The sequence below is a fragment of the Lithobates pipiens genome, unplaced genomic scaffold, assembly GCF_037356315.1.
Source record: "Lithobates pipiens isolate NorthernLeopardFrog02 unplaced genomic scaffold, aLitPip1_a1.2 Scaffold_3, whole genome shotgun sequence".
NCBI lineage: Eukaryota > Metazoa > Chordata > Amphibia > Anura > Ranidae > Lithobates > Lithobates pipiens.
In genome coordinates, this window is record NW_027507790.1 from 114,083,590 (window position 1) to 114,105,787 (window position 22,198).

Below are 22,198 nucleotides of genomic sequence, written 5' to 3' on the forward strand. Positions count from 1 at the left end.
GGTCTATGTTAAAGACCAAGTTCAGTTCCAGATAAATCTACAAAATCAGCAAATCTACTCAGGTGGACCGTGGACATTCAACCTTTTAGGATTATTAGATATGATAATTCATTGTTATTGCTAGCACTATTCATCAAGCTTCTTGCTGTAAACTTGTTATTGTGTCACTGAGGCATTGGGTTCATGCAAGCCAAAGTCTTCTGACTAGTTTTCAAGATTTGATTGAATGTGGGTGGTTACATTTTAAATTCCAATACCTCTAACCAACTTGTGTAGGATTTAAAGTACAGAGTGTATGTAAGCTTCTCTCACCAGGGCACAGCTGAGCAGATCTGACCCAAGAAAAATAAAGCACTGTTCAATGATCCAAGAAAAGCTTCTCTTGTTTTGCTGCATGTAAGCTGTGCTGCCAGGAGTATAATGAAGTGAGCTGAAAATTGTACTGCATGTAAGCTGCTCTACTATTGCAAATAAATAAGGTCACTTTGAGCCATTGAATTGATTTACTGAAGGCAAATAGGCGGTCCACTTTGCAAGGGAATTTTCCCATAGTTTAGTGAATGAGGTGAAACTCTTTAAAGTGGTTGTAAACCCATCTGGAAAAAAAAAGCAACCTGCAAGGCAAAGGCATAATGAGCTAGTATGCATAGCATACTAGCTCATTATGAATAGCTTACCAGAGAACGAAGCTCCCAAATCGGTCCTCCGTCTTCATGTCTGCCGCTGCCATGGATCCTCGAGTGACTTCCGGGTCTCGCTGCTCCGGCGCTGTGATTCGCAGGAGCAGCGATGACGTCACTCCCGCGCATGCGCATGGGAGCCGACACTCGTGGCATATCGCCGTGATTTGCGGCCTGCCCAGTGCGCCAGCGCGCCGCTGTCTATGGCGCATGTGGTGGCTGTCTTTTTGTAAATATCTCCTAAACCGTATAGGTTTAGGAGATATTTCTTGGACCTACAGGTAAGCCTTAATCTAGGCTTACCTGTAGGTCAAAGTGGTTTGTAAGGGTTTACAACTACTTTAATCCATCATCAAATCAAGTGCACAGAAAAATACTTTTTAGAAAAAAAAATCCTTGTCTGTGATTGTGTATTCTTTATAATGGAAAATTCCCTTCCAAAAGTGAACAGCCTATTTACATTTAGTAAATCAGCCTTCATACCTCCTACCTTCCCTCCATTCCAGTGCTTCAGCCTCAATAAGACTCTTTAGTATTTAACACTTCTAGGAATATTGGATGCCTCTTTTCCCCACCCTGCGATGTGGTTCCATCCTCTTACAGGAAGCTGGCTTTGAGAAACTTTTAAAAATGTTACATGGTCAATTTAAGGAAGGGTAAGTGTGACAGTTACAAAGAGGGCCAGTGTGAAGGGACTTTTGGGTAAGGCATTGCTCCCTGCTATATAAATTAATAAAGTTTACTGAGCCAATGTACAGATCTATAGGTGTGGCAAAGATGGAAATGGCATACACTATATTACCAAAAATATCAGGGTGCCTGCCTTTACACACATATGAACTTTAATGGCATCCCAGTCTTAGTCCGTAGGGTTCAATATTGAGTTGGCCCACCCTTTGCAGCTATAACAGCTTTAACTCTTCTCGGAAAGGCTGTCCACAAGGTTTAGGAGCGTGTCTATGGGACTGTTTGAACATCATTCCAGAAGCACATTTATAAGGTCAGGCACTGACATGGATGAGAAGGCCTTGCAGTCTCAGCTCTTAATCATCCCAAAGGTGTTCTATCGGGTTGAGGTCAGGAGTCTGTGCGGGCCAGTCAAGTTCCTCCACCCCAAACTCACTCATCTATGTCTTTATAGCCCTTTTGCGCCCTGGTGGACAGTCATGTTGGAACAGGAAGGGGCCACCCCCAAACTGTTCCCACAACGTTGAAAGCATGAACTTGTCCAAAATGTCTTGGTATGCTGATGCCTTAAGAGTTCCCTTCACTGGAACTAAGGGGCCAAGTCCAAATCCTGAAAAACAACCCCACACCATAATCCCCCCTCCACCAAATGATTTGAACCAGTGCACAAAGCAAGGTCCATAAAGACATGGATGAGTGAGTTTGGGGTGGAGGAACTTGACTGGCCTCCACAGAGTCCTGACCTCAAAACCTTTGGGATGAATTAGAGCGAAGACTGCGAGCCAGGCCTGCTCGTCCACATCAGTGCCTGACCTCACGAATGTGCTTCTGAAAGAATGGTCAAACATTCCCATAGACACACTCCTAAACTTTGTGGACAGCCTTCTCAGAAGAGTTGAAGCTGTTATAGATGCAAAGGGTGGGCCAATTCAATATTGAACCCTACGGACTAAGACTGGGGTGCCATTAAAGTTAATGTGTATGTCCATATAGATGTATAGTCATGTCTGTTAAAACTGGATCTGTGCAAATCCTTGACTCTTCTTTACCATTGGTGCCAACATTTTAGTTTCTCAGTGGTCCCATTCTTCATAAACATTCTTGAGAATGTCATTTTCAAAGTGTTTGTTATAATGTTCTTCCCCCAACAAACAGCCATAATTTCAGTATGGATAACACTGATTTCTTGTCCAGCAGCAACCATATCTTCCATGTCCAAACTGATATAGGGGAGTAGAAACATTTGTAATCAGCTTGGCAGTCTACTATATAAATATATGATGATCTTATCCAGCGTGTAAATGCATTCATTCAGGTAACTAGATTTATGACATTAATACCGTATCCCCACAACTCAGATTTAAAATAATGTGACTGCTTGTAAACTGATGGTATCTGTTTAGTAAACCGGCATAACACTCCTTGAAAAATGTTTCTTTCTTTACTGAACATACTGTACATAAATAGTGATGATATCACCAAAAGTGAAACATTACTTACCTTTGGTTGCTGACAGTAAATAATATCAGGATAGATGGTCGCCCCATGTACCCAATAATATATTAAACAGATGTTTGACCAGGCAGCTTATAAGGTCTTATTTCACAGTGCAAAGAGCAGTGTAAATGTACAAAGTACATGAACCCATAACAATTACTACTTACTGATATGACTACAGAAAAATAAATTATGGCTAGCAGCTAGAAGTTTTTGCAATTTTCTCACCATCACTGATTTTACCCTAACTTACAGACAATACCAGTTTATTTTGACATTAAAGTTTCACATAGTTTAATACTCACAATATATATTTGTAGCACCCTGAAATTTAGACAGGGTTACTCCTAAATTTACCTGTCAGGTATAGTTGCCTTGGCCAATTGTTAGGGAACAATTGCTTTCACCCTAAGTCTGGAATTGCTGCACTTCTCTCTTCTGTCGCTGGGTGGCCGGGTACCTGGTGACATTAGACAAGGGTGATGCAAGGACAGATTAGGACTATATGTGACGTCTCAGCTAATGGGTAGGGGTTTTCTTGGCCCCTTAGCCTGCTGGGAGAAGCTATATATTTGGGTGGAATCAGGTGATCGGCGTTGTGTGCCACCTGGAAAGCTGTCTGGATCTGTTGTTGGCTGCCCGGGATGCTAGAACAGAGTTTGGGACTATCCCGGGTACATCTGTCTGCTAGGCTGTCTGAGGGCCTATCCAGAAGCAAGAGAGCAGTGTTGGGACTGTGGCTTGCAGTCCAACCATAAGTGATGGTTCTGCTGGCCAGAGTACCTGTCGTGGTCAGAGGTAGAGGGGAAACTGTTGCCCTTAAGGGACCCACTGCCTTATTTCTAGGGACCACAGTGAGTAGCTGAAGCAAGTACCGGAACAGTGTTCTCACCAACCAGGAATGGTGAAGATCAGGAAACTTCAGCAGGTGCCAAGCCAGGGACCCAGCCAGTGGGGTGATACTTGAGGAGTATCTGGAGTGCTAAACCAGGGTCTCAGCAGGGAAGCAGGGGTGACACTTGAGTAAGATACAAAGTAAGATGATTGGAAGAGCTCATGGGGTTCAGTGGCAGTGAACCAGCAAGTCTAGTGAGAGAGACTGGAAGCTTAGTGATCTACAAGAGGTGATCGCAGGAGAAGTAAAGGAGTTTGTTACAACTTGTGTTAGGAACTGTTATAAGACTGTTGTAATAGGAGATAGCGCACCTACAAATGCAGAGGTGGTATCTTGCTGGATGCCTTTCCCTGCATAGCTGTCTACCAGTCTCGGATTCTGCTAATTAACATTGCAACTACTAAAGGGTTTCCTGGCCATAAACCCTCTCTCCCACAGTTCTGTTTAAAAGACAATAAATATCTTTGTATTCAAGAAGTATTCAAGAAGAATCTATCTTGCCTACACCCAGCATGCCTTGTAACCAACTCTACAAAATAGGATGTCAGCTATCCCTAACTCTAGAGGTTCTCATTAGACTAAAGGAGGCCGGGACCTTGCTTACATATTGTATGCATATACACATTTTTACAAACTACCTGTGTTTTCACGGGTTACTCTAGTCATTTTTGCTAATGGAAGGAAAGGTTAAGATGACACTAAATTCTGGTTTAAAAAAATATATTGAAGTATGTACAGTATTTTCAACTCAAATTGTACCTTGATAAAATTATGCAAAGATAAAAAACTTAAAAAATTATCCCAGCATTAACCTCCCTGGCGGTATGATTCAGTCTGGTTTTAGGTGCTGAAAGCGGTACAATTATTTTGCATGGAAATTTGGCGTTTTATATTGTAGTCCTGTAATTCTTAGGAATAACTCTCTTAAATCTGTTTAAACCAGAGTCTAGTAGACATCCCGGGTATGATAAAGTTTATAATATAATAAATAATAATAACAATTATTCAATAATGTAATCAAATCCTAAAACACTGAAAAAGGGACACTTTTTGGTTGCTATGGACAATCTCCAAATTTCAGGCAGAAAAAACAGTATTTATAATATAAAGGTGCATGCAGGGCACTGCACAGACCACTAGGGACAAAGGGTGTGTGTATTTTTTAATACAGTACTGTAATCTGTAAGATTACAGTGCTGTGTGTGTTTTGTATCTTTTTACTTTTTTGAATTTGCCGCCGTTCTCCTCTCCCGTGCGCTGTAACGTCGCAGGGAACGGAGCTCGGCGGCATTCAGCACTGTGAATGGAGCAGATGACAGCTCGATCGCACAGCGCGGAGGACATCGCTGGATCCAGGGGACAAGGTAAGTAACTCTCCCTGTGTCCTCCATGCCTCCAGCGATGCGATCCCGAGGCTGGCTCGGGGTTACCGCTCCTGTTAGTAAAATCCCGATCCGAGCCAGACTCGGGATTACCGCCAGGGAGGTTAAGAGCGCTAGCAATATACCTGAGCGTATACAGTAGAATACATATGCAGGATAAATAAATCATACACAAAACATAAGTCTGTGTGTGGAAATATCCATAAAAAGTCTCTATAGTGGAAAAGTTGCTCCGTGACCCATCAGAACTAAGAGAAATCCTTCAAAGCCTGAATACCATCACCGGAAAACCACCTTGTGCATAAATGAGCCCCGTTGGTACTGCACTCACCACACACCGGCAATAAATAAGCCTTGTATCTCCATACAACATTAAACTAGGATCCAATCCTTCATGGGTCAGCACAGGTGAAAAGATACTGAACCTGGTATTTCCTTAGAACCCTTAACTGAGCATGCCACCAGGCAGGTCAAGAAAGGGAGGGATGAGTGAGCCTCTCCTGAACCATACCAAGCCACAGACCCTCAACATGGGGGGGGGGGTGGGTGCTTTGGGGAAGGGGGCTCTGCCCTCCCACCCAATGGCCTCATCCCCACAACCATGGGGGTTGAGGGGGTCTGTGGGCAGGGGGCTTATAGGAATTTGAAAGACCCCTTTAACAAGGGGGCCCCTATATCCCATCCCCCATGTGAATGAGTAGGGGTTATATAGTACCCCTACCCATTCCCCAAAAAGTGTCAAAAAGTAATAAAAACACAGAGACAGTTTTTGACAAAATTCCTTTATTAACCGATTGAGATCCGCGCTATAGCCAAATGACGGCTACAGCGCGGACCTCCTTTGCCAGGACTACGTCTATTGACGTCGTCCCGTGCACGAGCGGCCTGCGCGCCCCCGGAGGGGCGCGCGCGCCGCGCTCTGTGATCGGCGAGTCTATGAGACTCGCCTGATCACGGATCCGAGCAAGGGGTCGATCCTGACCCCTTACCACGTGATCAGCTGTCAGCCAATGACAGCTGATCATGTGATACAACGGAGCCGGTAATCGGCTATTATTCCTCCTCGCGCTGACAGCGCGAGGAGAAAAAAAAAGAGCCGATCACCGGCGGCCGTGATCGGGACATCAGTCCCAATCACGGCCAGCTTACCAGTGCCCACCTGCCCCCCCTCAGGAATAAATAAGTGCCCCCTGTAAGTGCCATCCAGCAGTGCCCATAGTGCCACCCAGCAGTGCCCACAGTGCCACCCATCAGTGCCCACAGTGCCACACATAAGTGCCCACAGTGCCACCCACAATCTGCCTCAACAACGGTGCTGCACCCCAGTGCCACATATCCGTGCCCATCAGTGTCATCTACCAGTGCCCATCAGTGCCTATCATTGCCGCCCAGCAGTGCCACCTATCAGAGCCACCTATCAGTGCCACCTATCAGTGCCCATCAGTCCCATCTATCAGTGGTACCTATCAGTGCCCCTTAGTGCCACCCATCCGTGCCACCCATCCGTGCCACCCATCCGTGCCATCTTATCTGTGCCCATCTTTACCCATCAATGCCACCTTATCTGTGCCCATCAGTACTGCCTTATCTGTGCCTATCGGTGCCACCTTATCTGTGCCTATTAGTGCCGCCTTAACTATGCCTATCAGTGCCCACCAGTGTAGCCTATCAGTGCCCACCAGTGCAGCCTATCAGTGCGCCTCATCAGCGCACATCAATGAAGGAGAAAAATTACCTGTTTGCAAAATTTTATAACAAACTATTAAACATGATATATATTTTTTTTGCATCTTTTTTTGTTTGTTTAGCAAAAAATAAAACTCCCAGCTGTAATTAAATACCACCAAAAGAAAGCTCTATTTGTGGGAAAAAAATGATAAAAATTTCATTTGGGTACAGTGTTGTATGACCGCGCAATTGTCATTCAAAGTGCATCAGCGCTGAAAGCTGAAAATTGGTCTGGGCAGGAGGGGGGTTTAAGTGCCCAGTAAGCAAGTGGTTAAACAATAAAAAAAAAACAGTGTCCCCCAATGTAAATCCATTGTCAATCGCTGTGATGCCGCCATTTGACATTTCTTATAGCTGCTCTAGCTACTTCAGCTGATGATCCCACCCCTTGTAACATCATGGACCACTGCATGCTGGGTTGGTGATGTCACAAGGGGGTGGGACCACCAGGTGACGTAGCCAGATGGCCTTGTACCTTACCTATATAAGAATGTCAAATGGGGGAGCCTTCAAGGACAGTGTGAGCGTTTTTGTTTTCTTTCTTTTTCGGGTCAGCGGTGTGCAGGCGGCGTGATTGACGATGGATTTCTACTTTTTAATAAAGGATTTGTCAAAAACTGACTCTGTGTTTTTGATACTTTTAGGAACTTTTTTGGTGAATGGGTAGGGGTGTTATGATACTCATTCACATGGGGTTGGAGACCTGGGGAACCCCACAACCATGGTATGATGAGACCCTTGTCCCCATCAACATGGGGACACGGTGCTTTGGAGCAGAGCCACCCTGCCCCAAAGCACCGATCCCCCATGTTGAGAGCATGTGGCCTGGTATGGTTCAGGAGGGGAGGGGCTGCATAAATGAATAAGGGTCAGGTATGGATTTTGGAGGGACCCCATGCCGTTTTATTGTTAAATTTTGCCATGGGGCTCACCTTAAAATCCTTCTCGTCTGGTATGGACTTGGGGTGGGTTTTTTTTTCATAATTTTTTATTGTATACTTTTTTATACATTCAGCTGACAGCTGATGAGACATCCGTTGTTAAGGACTTGGTGGGCAGCTTCACGGCCTGCTTCTTAGCATCAAGCTATTTATCAAAAAACAGTGTGGGGGTCCCCTTGACCCCCACACTGTTTATTGACAAATACAGCATGTGACAACGTCAACAAAACCCTGGTGGTAAACATCGTATGCACTTTTTACTTCCGAGTCCGTTTGTGAAGTGGACTTAAGAGTTTTTAAAGCGGTATTTATCGTCACTTTTTTGCGGTAAATACCACATAATCATTATTTCTTTTTTATGAATTGGACTTAATTTACCACTTGTGATAATTTATGCAAATGCGTCATGTGAGTGCGTTATCGCATGTGGTAAATGTTAAACAACCTTATTGTCATGTTCAAGAAACCAGTGGCGAGATGATTTGAGCTTTGTGACATGGTGCATTATCCTACTGGGAGTAGCCATCAGAAGATGGGGACCCTGTAGTCATAAAGGGATGGACATGGTCAGCCACAATAATCAGGTAGACAGTGGCGTATAAATGGTGCTCAATTGGTACTAAGGGGCCCAAAATGTGCCAAGAAAATATCCCCAACACTATTACAGAACCAGCCTGAGCCTTTGATACAAGGCTGGATGGATCCATTCATTCATGTTGTTTAAGCCAAATTCTGACCCTACCAACTGAATGTTGCAGCTGAAATCGAGACTCATCAGGCCAGGATTTTTTTCCAATCTTGTCCAAGTTTGGTGAACCTGTGCATATTGTAGCCTCAGTTTCCTGTTCTTAGCTGACAGGAGTGGCACCCAGTGTGGTCTTCTGCTGCTGTAGTCCATCTGCTTGAATGTTCAATGTGTTGTGCGTTCAGAGATGGTATTCTGCATACCTTGGTTGTAATGGGTGGTTATTTGAGATACTGTTGCCTTTCTATTATGTCAAACCAGTCTGCCTATTCTCCTCTGACATTAACAAAGCATTTCTGTCCACACAACACCTATGTGTACCTATGTGTTAGAGTAGTGTTTTGGTGCACTTACTTTTAGTCTTCTCATCGTAGTACGGTCAAAAAGACCGCCCCGAGGAGAATGACATCACTTCCTCCTTCCTGTGTATACAATACACAGTGGGAGGAAACTTCTCATTGGCCAGGAGCAATCCAGAGGGGGTGGCCAGAAACCAACAATCATCCCCTCATTAAGGATCGCTCTTGAAGCGAACCGGACCACCGTATCCAGCGGGATCATGTACGTGCTTGTGCCTGCCTGTGCCATTGCGATAACGTACAATGGCAATACGGCGGTCCTTAAGTGGTTAAGTTTTGAGAAGTGGGTCTCTTTAGAATGAGGAGTTTAGGCCTTAGGCATTTATGGATGTGAGTGTAAGGGTCATGATGGTCAGGTATTTCTGGAGATGTGAGCAGAGGGAGAGAGACTATAGTTCCTTATTGTATCCAATAGGTATAATGTAAGGACTAATGCAGTTCTTGCAATAACAAAATATACACGGTATACAGTACAACTTTCAAAACACAGTAAATGTAGCAGTAAAGAGAGATAAACAGTGCTTGAATGAACCGTACAGGCAACAAGTAGTACAATCTAGTGTGCTTAGCACACTATAACCTGAGGGGTGGAAAGAAAAAAGGTAAGTGGACATCATCCAGGCTGGATCAAAGTAGATGGGAGGACTGGGCATATCCATGATCTAGTGTTTTCCAGCTACTTTGGATGTCGGATTTCTGGATTCGGATGATGTGCGAGGGGGACCTCTTTGTCCTGTATCACCAGAAGCAACAGGGAGGAAACCCCAATTCATCAGCTTTTTGTACCCATCTTTTGGAGTGAGAATGGGGATAATTTGGTGTTGGTGTGTGACCAGCAATTTTGTTGGAAAGCCCCAGCTATAGATTATTTTTTTCTGTTGGAGATCTAATGAGATGGGAGTAAAAGAATTTCCATTGTGGCAGGAGAGAGGTCAGTGGACAGATTGACGTTAGTATATGGAGGTGGTAGAGGTTTTAAGGCTCTAGTGGTAGAAAGGATTTGCTCCCTAATGTGAAAAAAAGTGAATCTGGGCTAAAACATCAATTGGGATATCATCTGGTAAGTGTGATGGTTTAGAGATTCTATGGGCCCGGTTGATCAGGTTATCAGGGGTGTTGAGGTGAGGGAGCAATATTGAAATTAGTTGCTGTACATAGTTATTTCATTTGGTTTGATCGATTCTGGGATTGCTCTGAATTTGATATTGTTCCACGTAGAGCGGTCCTCTAAATCTGCTAATTTCCCCTTAATGTCGTGAATTTTCTCTGTATGGTGTTCATGTGCCTTTAATAGCTTGTTGTGTGCTTTGGAGTAATCCTGCATGTTTTCTTCCATTGCATCTTCTCTCACTTCAAGGCGGTCTATTCTGTCATGTACTTGAGACATAGAGATTTGTAACTCCCTGTGTAAATCCTGTTGTAAGGTGAGAAGCATGGACTTAAAGTGGAAGTAAACTCCCCTATCGTTTTCAGCCAAGGAAGCTGCCATCTTTGCCTCTGTTTAATCTTCAACAGCTATGGTGCTGCACATGTGATTCATTAAGACACCAGCCATTGGATGGTTTGATAGTTTGGCTGAGAGCACAGCCAATGTGCAGTTAGCATTCCCGGCATGCCTTTTTTTTTAACTGTTTAAATCCATGGGTTTACTTCCACTTTAAGCATTGCCTCAGAGACAGGGTTGTCTGTGACAGGGATAGATGCTAAGGAGGGAGCTTGTTCTGCATTATGCGTGCCTGCAACCACAGAGGACCAAAGCCGCTTTTTGGCATGGGGCTCTTTGTTTAGGGAGTTAGCAGGGGAGGTTGCTAGTCTCTTACCTCTGTCTAATTGCTGTCCTCCAGTAATGTCATCCGGGGGTGGGGGGGTGTCCATGTTGTCCCTTGGATTGATGTTGGAGGAGTCTCCTGCCTGTGGTAGTGGTGGTGTGGCGCTGGCAGGCAGGCTGGCTGTGTCAGCGTGGAGTGTGCTGCTGGAGCCGGCACCATCGTGGGCCTTCTGCATAGCCGCGAGTAGAGGGTAATATTTGGTCTGATGGTGCAGTGCAGGTGGCTTATGTCGCCTTCTGGGCATGCCCTGAGGTGTCCTTGGACCTTCCCCTCGCTGATTGTGCAGAAGGTAAGTTGCTGTGGGTTGCTTGTGTCCAAGCCCTGGAACGGAGCTCGGATTTCCGGCGTGCATCCCGCTCTGCAGCAGGCCATGCCCCTCAAGATTGTGCATAATTTTAAAGGGTGCCTTGAATGAAAATAGGTTGAGAAAAATAGATTCAGACAACTGACATTGTATTCAAATCCATACTTGTTCTTGTAAGAGTTGAGTTTGGTACAGCCTGCGCTCCTGACCCTTATGACCCTCCCTGATTGCCCTTTTATGTGATGGGTGACCTCACCAACAGGTTCTGGGAAGTGGGACTGGGCATTGTCAAGCTCTGGATTTACTACAAATTTTGACTTTTTACTGAAAGTCCCTATTAATTAAATATTTTAATAAAATGCTTTATACAACACAAATATTTAATACTTTTTAATGTATAGTTGAATTGAAATCATTCACAAAATAATGTATGTCTAACTAGATTGTGTATTTTAAAAAAATTTATTTTTTTCTTATGGCAAAGAGAAAACTAATATTTTAGCGTTACTTTGTAGTTTGCCATTTATTTGGCAGTGTGGTGTTATCTCTTGTAATGAGAACACTTCATTTTTGTAAGTCTGACTTTTTAACATCATTCAGCATTAAAATGCCTCATTAGAAAAAGGTCACACTTCTCCCTATCAAAACATTTCTTAGCAGTTTCTAAACCCAAGGGATACATAGCAACAAAAATCGATACAAGAACATCACACAACTCTTTGACTTACCACCAGACAAATATCTGTAGGATCAGTGATCTACTGGGATAGCTCCTCCAACAAAACATTTTCTCATTACAGGACAAAATAGTTTTATGAATTCTAATCACAATATAAAAACGCAGCTTGTTATACTGTAGCCGAAACACGTCATATTATTTCTGATGCACAATCACTTTTTTGCAAAATGTTATTTGAAGACTTAATCCAACAAATGGTATGTATGAATGGCCCCATATTTATATATTTTCTTGATTGGGGAAACTATTCTGAACATGATCAATTTACATGTATATAGTGCAACAGCCCAGCTGTATTTTTTCATTACTGTATAAATGTTCCTTCTCTTATCAACATTTATTTATTATGTAGTTTTTTTTTCTGGCATTATAATTCAGTTAAATTACTTTAAACTATTTTGTAATGTACACCAATTTGATTTTGAATATGTAGAGAAAAAACAGAGGTAAGGCATCAACAAGATTACGGAAAGAAATATATGCAATCTGTGTGTACAATATACATAAAATATATTTCGCCAGCACACCAAGATTAACCAACATTTGTTCACATACCTCAGCACAACATTTCATCATTTGTGGGCCAGATAGGGCACCTAATTAATACAATAATGTCAAGATAAGCTGGTTTGAGGTTAGAACAGAGAATGACAAAATAGGAAACATTTAGAATTCTAAAATTAATTTATTTCTATTCGTTATACTTGACATTTGACTGGAATGGACATGAACTAGAATGTCTGCTGAGCAGAACATTCCTAGTCATGCAGTGCTTGAGCTTCACAGCTTTAGGAGGGCACACGCATTTCACCACCAATTCCTGCACAATTTTGTATACTTTAATTTACTATATTGAGGACTAAAATAAAAAATATTTTCTTTTATTTTTGTATAGCTATTGGATATTTATTACATCATATTTAGTACTTGCAGTCTGCAGATGGAGTTCTACTTTTTTTTAAAACGTCCACTATGCTAATTTTACCTGTTATGCTAAAAGCCTACTGTTTTCAGAGATTAAAAGCTGAAGTGCAGCTTGTCTCAGCTGTGAACACTTTGCACAGACAAGGAGTGGCAAGAAGAATGCAGAGCTTGGCATCCCCTCCTTTATTCATCTTGCTGCTGCTTGTTCATGGAAAGTGCTCATAGCTGAGACAAACTGCACTTCTGAAACACCCGTCTTCAAAGCTGTTGTTGGGTTGCTAAGACAGGAAGGGAAAGGACCAGATTGGACCTCGTAACTAAGATTATAAAGCACTTAGCAACATCTTGAGCCAGGGACAAAATTGTAATAAATTGCAGCTTACTGATCTTTAGGTGTGGTAGTTATATTCATTTCCTTTTTTGGGCATTTTTCATTTATGATGTAGGCATTTAACAAGCTTTTAAATGTGATAGTGATATATTTTGACTAGTTCTTTACCATTACCAGTCAGTAGTAGCTAGGGGACCATGAAACATCATAGTTAAAGCTGAAATGGTGTTGTCACGTACCTAGTAGTTGAGCCTGGAATGCAGGGAGCGGCCCCTCGTATCCCCTGGCTAATGAACCCCTGGAGATGGAGACAGGTATTCAAAAGTTCAGGGGGCACAAGTGCCTGGCAGATGGGACCGGTCCGGATAAGCAGCTGGGCACCGACAGCGAGTAGGTAGGGCTGATGGTACTTGACTGTAGCAGGCAGGCACAAGTGAGGAGACTGGCAGGCAGGTGGACGTCAGGGAATACAGGAACCCCAACAGGTAAGCAGGAACAGCAGGGTCAGGTGCAGGCCGGGTCAGCAGGAATCGATCAGCAAGGTACAAGAGGATGAGGCAGAGACGTGGTCAGACAAGCAGAGGTCGTAGGCAGGCAGCAACGGATCAGGGTCAAAGAACAAGCCGGGTATCAGGAATCAAGGTAACAGGTACAGGTACAGGAAGCAAGGTCACGGACACGCTGTAGACTGGACAGCACGGATGGAAGGGAGCAAGTGCCTTAAGAAGACCTTAGGGCGCCAAACGGTCGTACGACGGGTCAGTGCGCCCCCGCGAGTAGACGTGCGCCCGTTCGTGACCCACGTGAGTGCGCGCGCTCGTTCATGTTGACGCGAGTGCGTTCGTTAGCTTTAGCGCGCGTCAAGGGGAAACGACGGGTTCTCCACCACAGGTTTCTGCGGGTAAGTCTCCTGTGTACGGCCGAAACGCCCGAGTGATCGTGACAGGTGTGCAATGGAAACACATTAATCATTTTAGGCTGTTACAGAACACCTCCCCCGCTACTCATACCAGAATCAACAGGTACTTTTTTGTCACTTTTGTGACCAGATAACACTAAATGTTTTCAATTGTATACCAGACTAAAAGTATTTTTTTTATTTTTAAGCACTGTTTGCACAGAAAAAAATACTATACTAATAAAAATAGGTTAAAACGCTAAGTAACAGTTGTTTTTCTCAATGTGAAGACCATCAGATTGTTTAAAAAATATCTGCATTGTGAAATTAATGAATGAATGAATGAAATATTTGTAAAGCGCACAACGCAAACTGAATCGCCTCAAGGCGATGTGAAGAGCTTAGTTGTCATCAACTAGAAGAGGAAGGTCTTAAGTTTTTTCCTAAAAGCCTGGTGGTTTTCTTCCAGGCGGATGTTGGTTGGTAGAGCGTTCCATAGCCAAGGTCCTTGGACAGCAAATCTCCAATCCCCCTTCGATTTGTACCGGGCTTTGGGAACGAGGAGGAGAGTTTTGATAGACAGCGGTTTGATGTGTAATGATTTATTTTCTCAATTAGGTATTAAGGAGCGTCTTTATGCACGCATTTGTGGGTGAGGCATAGGGTCTTGAATAACAGCGCTATATAAAAGACCCAAAATACATATCCACATGGACATAGCATTCTTTGATAATTCAGAAATGAGCAGCACCATGTTTTTTTTAATAACCTTTATGAGTTCATGATTAGTAAGCTACTTTTTTAGGTACTGCAAAACATAAACCAATGCATTTCATTTACCAGGAAGGTGGTGTTTTTCTTCTCCTGATATTGCATAATGTTGCACAATATAAACCAATACATTTCATTTACAAGGAAGGAGGTGCTAAGCTCGCGGGTTCAGTTCCGGCATGAACAACGTGAAGTAGCTACTGTAGAAGCCCAATGACAAGGGTGCAACGTGTATAGGGAGCACCTGAGCCTGTGGCATCACACCATTCTCTCGCCCGCGAGCTGAGCCAGTGTCTAACTATAGGATTGAAACGATTTTGAATATCTGCATTTTAGTAAGTGTATGTTTTTGCTTGTGGGAATAAACATGTTTTAGCGGAAGTACACATGTCTGTGCCTTTGTATCTTCAAAAAACCTGCTTGTGGATATGTGAGCACCTACTTGTGGTGGTGTAGGAGGAGACAGCCACCCGGAGTGCAGGAAGGAAGAATGAGGAGTGGATCTCTGTACACTCGAGCCTGGAGTATAATATACCATATGCTGTCTTATTTTGTATTTAAGGTGAGCAGAATATTCACCTGGAGGAGCATGAGCACCAAAGCATGAATTTATTTTAAAGACACTTTGGTCTCTATCTGTATCATATTAAAAAGAAATATTGAACTTTGAAAATTGTTTTTTAAAGTGGACTGTTTTGCACTTTATGTTCAAACTAACTGTTTGATAGATTAAAATTGAACTTCACTATATCTAATATATTGCTATGCCAACAATTCTGTTCTAGATGAAAAGACCCAAAAGAAATGAACTGTAACTGTAAAAACTATAAAAAAATTTACCACCACAAATCTATGTTGTACAACTGTGCAGGTATAGTACCAGTGCGGACCTAACCAGTCTTGAAACACAACAGGAAGAGAAAGTGGATCTCTGCAAACAATACAAAATCCCCTTTTAGCCCTTGTACACACAGTCGGAAATTCCAACCACATAATCCGTCGGATTTTTCCCGATGGATTTTGTCTGAAACTGGTGTTGCATACACACAGTCGGACAAAGTTGACGGAAAATCCGATCGTTGGGAACATGATGACGTTTGTTTGTTACAATGGGACTACGTTCAGGCTAGTAGCCAATAGCTTTGGTCTCGTAATTTGATCTGAGCATGCGTGGCACTTTGTCCGATCGGAATTCTCTACACGCGATCGGACAAAGTCCGATTGGATCATGTTGTCGTAAAATTTTATATCCAGCTCTCAAACTTTGTTTGTCGGACATTCCGACGGAAAAAGTCAGATGGAGCCCACACACGTTCGGATTATCCGATTAGACATTTTCTGTCGGAATTTCCGACCGTGTGTACAAGGGCTTACACAGTTGTCACTGGGGCATGTATTCCTTATGGAAGATTTCCTTCTTTTCTTGTTCCAGTCATAATTCAAGGTGTGGGATTTTCTCCCACGTTTAGTCCTGGTCTCAATGGGCTTTGGAAGAGGAGATGGAGAGCCTGAGTCTCCCCAGTGCTGACACAGGCAGCAATAAAAACCTGAAAGAGGTTTTAACCATTCTCTACTTTTATCCTAAATTAAGAAAAAAGTTGGCTTTAGATACATTTTAAAAAAGGACTATGACTCCCCTTAACATTTGTGTGCTGCAGCACCTATGCATTAGTGCATCTGTACTTACAAATTTCTCCTAGTCCTCCCACAGAGTGCTACAAATTGTGAAATCCACATAATGTAGCTTCCTGTGATAGGGTGACAACAGTGCTGCACTGTTTCTGAATTTAGATCAGAGATGGCACTCTCAAGTAGACTTTGATTGCACTACAATGAGATAAGAACTTGTTACAGGGGGAATGGCTTTCAGTTTTGTCACTGCTAAATCCCAACTGTGTAGTTGACGGTAAGTAGCTGGCCACAACTAGTCCTATCCATTGCTTTCTTGATTGATCGATTTGTCTCTGCTGATGATTTGTCTCTGCTGATGAAACCCCCCCCCCCCCCCCCCACTGCGCTGTTTGGGATGAGGAGTGCATGAGGTACAATTAAAGAAGAATTAGGCTTAGTGAGAGTAAAGCCTAGTACACACTGTAAGATTTTTTTTTATTTGTTCAACCCAGCAGGTGGAACAAAAAAAAACCCTGACAGCTCAGGTCAGAGCTGATGTAGTAGAGCGATCTGAAAAAAGCAAGAAAGCCAGGCGCATGGATGTGTCCAAAGTAAAATATAAATGGCAGGTATTAGACTCTGGCTGCTGCTTCCAAACTCAAAAGACCAAATGAGGGAAAACATGAAAATCAACACAGGAAGTGCTGTTCCCTTGATACGATGGAAACAAGTTCAAAAGTTCAAAAAGTAATAATAATTTATTGCAGATTAGGACAATCAGATGCCATAAGACAAAGTATCATACGCCTTTGCAGGGAAAAGGGAATGTGCCCATGAGGTAAGCTCCGCAGAGCCAGATGGGATGGGTGGCTGCCTTGAACCCTAGTGCTCCTGGAGGTGAACAGTAAGTCTGATGTATGATGACTTCATTCCTGGAACTCGGAGAAGCAGTGCGGGGCTGATCAATCCTGAAGAAAAGGCATGCACGGAGTGGGCAGAAGTGCTTGGCTGCCAGGTCCATACACGGGCAGACATCTGAAAAGCGTCATGTGTCAGCAGGGCGGTGAAGAAGAAGAGTGAGTGATAAGAGGAAATGCTGGGGCTCAGTCAGAAATGGACTACATGTTTCTGGGATTAAGCCCTTTGGTCAGGTCACATGAGACTTCAGTACGCACGTACCGAATTTCGGCCGTTGTCAGCCAACGCCATCTGACATTCGGCCCATGTGTACAGGGCTTGAAATAAATGTTTGTTTGTTTATGAGGTCTGTGTATACATAGTAACTGGATCTGGAATCCGCTTAGACTTTAGTTGTATTTTAAGACAACATGCCCAGCTTATAATGTCATGCACTTCTTGCCAATTTATTTAAGCCTTTCCTTTTTTTTTCCTGTAAAACTTGTGAATTACCTACCTAATTTAGAATTTTTTTTATCACTGATCTATTGTACCATTGTGATATTGACATGTAACAGTAGGGGAACTCTTTATGGTATAGCTTATAAGATTTGTTCCAGAGATGACATTTTATCATAACAGAGACAGACAGACTGAAACAGCTTGCTTCATGGGGAAAATGATTTCAGAACATGCAACTGACAATTTCAATCACATTCAGGTAAAATGAGTAAAAGGTTTGTACCTCGCAAGAGTCTGGCAACTATGGACGGCAGTGTCGACATTTTTAAATTGAGCCTTGTGGAATTCATTGTATAGCCACAATCAAAACAGCTGCCAGCAGGAATGCAGGCCAGAGATCTTTTTGGTATGTAAAAAAATATTGCTTGGAACCTTGACAGCTCAAAGTCTTGACAGTTGTGAGTATCCCCAATGGAGCATTTTACCTATGTTTGAAAGGGTGGTCGTGACTGCTGAGCCATGACGACACATGGCATGCCTGACCTGAAATAATGGGCAGATATTTACTGCAAACTAAAGAACACATACCGAAATTATATTCTTGTGTAAAAGAAACCCTGCTGAGGGCCCTGTTAAAATGGTCAATCTTTAAAGGTTTTCTTTGTAGGAGGATATAGTGTTTTTTGTTGTTCTCTGAAAATGGCAGGAACGTTCTAGAAGTAAGCTTAAGAAAAGCAAAACATACATTTACCCAGGTTGGCTAGTGGGAGCCATTGGATTAATGGTCAGAAATGACCCACTGCTATTGCCCATCATATTGTGCTTTCATAAAGCAGATCTATACTGAAATGTTATGTTAAAGCTATGTTATTGGTCTTGATTGGATAGATAAATGTGACTAAAGGCCTAGACACTGGCAAATAATGCCTAGGTTGGTACTTGTGAAGATGAGATGACATCATATTGCTTCTAGTAACTGTATGCAAATTTTTTTTTTGTTTTGGGATGAGTGAAGCAGGGTTTAAAACTGAACTACAGGTACAATATTAATTGTATAGTAAGTATGCCTATTTCTTTCTTTTTTTTTTTTTTAATATATAAATTGTATGTTTATTGAATGTTTTTCAGATGAAAATACAATGTTCGCATTTGTTGAGATAATAACGGAAAATAAAAATAAGATAAAATAAAAAGGACAGTGTACAATAATGAACAAAGCAGGAAATTGAATCCAGTAAATGAAATAACACATAAATGAAACTTGAGCAGTATATTGCACGTTAACATATCAAAACTTAAAACTAGAAATCTAGAAATATACACCAAGGGTTCTGGGTTAGGGAAAAGGCGATATGGAAGGGTGAAGTTTTTTCATCAGGCAATGTCACCATAGCCCAAGTACCATCAAGATACAGGGAGGGATCCGAACCCGGATTGGTCCCAAGGATACCAAATCTTATTGAACCGGGCCACGACATCACCCACTAGAGCAGTCATATATTATATGCTCCGAATCTCTGAGACAATGTGTAAGAGTTTGGATTGAGTAGGGGGCGTAGAGGATAGCCAATGTACCGGGATAGCTCTTTTTGCCACTAGTAAGATATATGAGGCCAATCTATTTCCCTATATCAGGGAAGAGTAGGTCCAAAAGATAATGTAACGGGTCCAGCAGAAGTGTGGCATCCAGCAACCACTGGAGAAGAGACATTAACATTTCCCAGAAGGGGGATATGACCTCATGGGACCAAAAAAATTTGATAATGAGTGCCTATTAACTTGTTGCAACTCCAACATAAGGGGGACAACGAATGATCTTGTCGGTGTAGCACTTCAGGTGTTCTATACCAAAACATCATGATTTTAAAAGCTGTCTCTCTCTGCGCCATGCATCTGGAAACTTTAGAAGAAAAGGACCAGATCTTATCCCAATATGCAAGGGAGAGCATTGGAGAATGGATGACCATTTGCGCATGTACCTATGTGAATCTTCGGCGAGAGAGGGGATTTCATGGAGGATTTTATATATGGAGGATATTAAATGTAGTTGATGTGGACCTTGAGCACATATATATTCAAAAGTAGTGGATTTGGGCAGTGTTAGGGATGGGGAAGATACAAATAGTTAATGTTTAATTTGGATATAAGAGAAGAACACATGTTTAGTTATATGATATTTTGCCTGAAGGTCTTTGAAAGCCAGTAATCTGCAGGTGACAAAATGATGGAGCTGGAACAGTATAGCAAGAGCCCAGGGTTACATTAGGGTATTGGACAAGCTATCTGGGATAAGGGGGTTAAAAAGCACATTAGATAATAGGGGGTGCGGTAAAGAGAGAGACAACTTAGTGGAGCATGTATGCCATATCTTCAAAGTGAACAGCATCAAAGCTAGAAAGAGATCAAGTTGTCTGGGATCTTGGTGGAGAGAGGGGAACCATAGTAGAGAACATGGGTGAGCAGGATATATGGAGCCCACCTCAATCTCTGACCATCTATTCAGGCCATCTGGTTAGACCAGGAAGCGACTACTCTGTAGATGTAAGATGTAAGTATGCCTATTTCATATCTGAGAAACCCTCATGGAAGCTGACCACAGGGGATTGCTCACTTGTCACAGATGACATTCACAGAATGCCTTGTATTTTTTTCAATGAATACAAGGCGTTTTCTGATTGGATGAGATGGAGATGGTAACATCGCTGCCCCTCTTCCTATCAGAAAAAAACTTGTATTCATTGAAAAAAATCTCTGCAGCTGCCCCTCTGGTCAGTGGGCAGTGAGATCACTCAGCAAAGGACCTGGAGGTTTGTGGTGATTGCTGCTGTAGCTCCTACTACTTCAGTGATCCACAGCAGTCTCTTAGGTATGAGATATGCATATTTTCATTGGTTTAAGCTGGACCAATGTAAGTATGCAATTAAGATTATGCTTGAAATTTAGCTATGGTTCCCCGCCAGAGGTAGAGGCAATAATGGTGTTACCACAACAGGTCAATGTAGCAATATGTGTAAAATTTTCTCCAGAAAGGGGCATCAGAATGTTTAGCTTATAGCCGAAATGTTGCTGGAAAAATAAAACCAAGAGTGGGGGAGATAACTATGTGCCCATGGACAGTTTAAAAGATATTTTACTTAATCAAAAGCTGCCTAAGTAAAGCTAGGACAAACAAAAACAACAAAAGGTTTGAATAGAATTACACTTTAAGCACTTAATTCTGGACCATTTTGCTGGGCAAAGACCAGAGCACTTTTTGCGATTTGGCACTGCGTCACTTTAAATGACAATTGCACGGTCGTACGACGTGGCTCCCAAACAAAATTGACATCATTTTTTTGGTTTGCGCAAAAGTTATAACATTTACAAAATAGGGAATAGTTTTATGCCATTTTTATTAATAATTTTTTTTTTTACTAGTAATGGCGGTGATCAGTGATTTTTATCATGAATTTGACATTATGGCGGACACATCGGACATTTTAGACACATTTTTAGGACCACTGTCATTTATACAGCAATCAGTGCTATCTATACAAATGTACTAATTCCTGTGTAAATGACACTGGCAGTGAAGGGGTTAACCACTAAGGGGCAGTGTAGGGGTTAAGCGTGTCCTGGGGAGTGATCCTAACTGTGGAGGGGTGTGGCTACGTGTGACACGTCACTAATCTCTGCTCCCGATCACAGGCAGCAGAGATCCGTGACACTGTCACTAGGCAGAAAGGGGAGATGCTTGTTTACATTAGCATCTCCCCGTCCTTCCTCTCTGTGAGATGATCATGGGTATCCCCGCGGACATCGAGTCCGTGGGACCTGTGACCCGACTCACAGAGCTTGCCGGCAGCACGCGTGCAGTTAAGCGGTAACGCTTCAAACTTCTAGCCTTGACAGTAAGACCCATAGGTTTACAAATGTCAGCCTTGAATAGTGAGAGCCACATACAGCCATTAGCTGGCATATGTTGCCTCCATCTTTGGGAAACAATTATTTATTTATTTTTTCTCGATGTGATGAGTGTTAAGGGCAGCACAGTGGTGTAGTGGGTAGCACTCTCTCCTAGCAGTAAAAAAGGGTCACTGGTTCAAATCCCAACCAGGACACTACCTGCCTAGAGTTTGCATGTTCTCCCTGTGCCTGCGTGGGTTTCCCCCGGGTACTCCGGTTTTCTCCCACACTCCCAAGACATGCTGGTAAGTTAATTGGCTTCTGCCCAAAATTGGCCCTAGTATATAGACCTTGAGGACCTTGGATTGTGGGCTCCTTGAGGGTAGGGACTGATGTGAGTGTGGAATGCTGTGTAAATTGATGGTGCTATATGGGTACCTTAAATTAAAAAAAATAGGGATAATTTTAGACATGCACCCACACTCACTCAGGTTGAACTGGATGGAGTGGTGTCTTTATTCAACCTTACTAACTATGTAACTATGAAACCAGGGCTATTACCACACAAGCAAGGTATAATTGATAGTATGAGTGTAGTTTGTGTCTTTGATTTAAAGCTCAACCTCAGCCAGA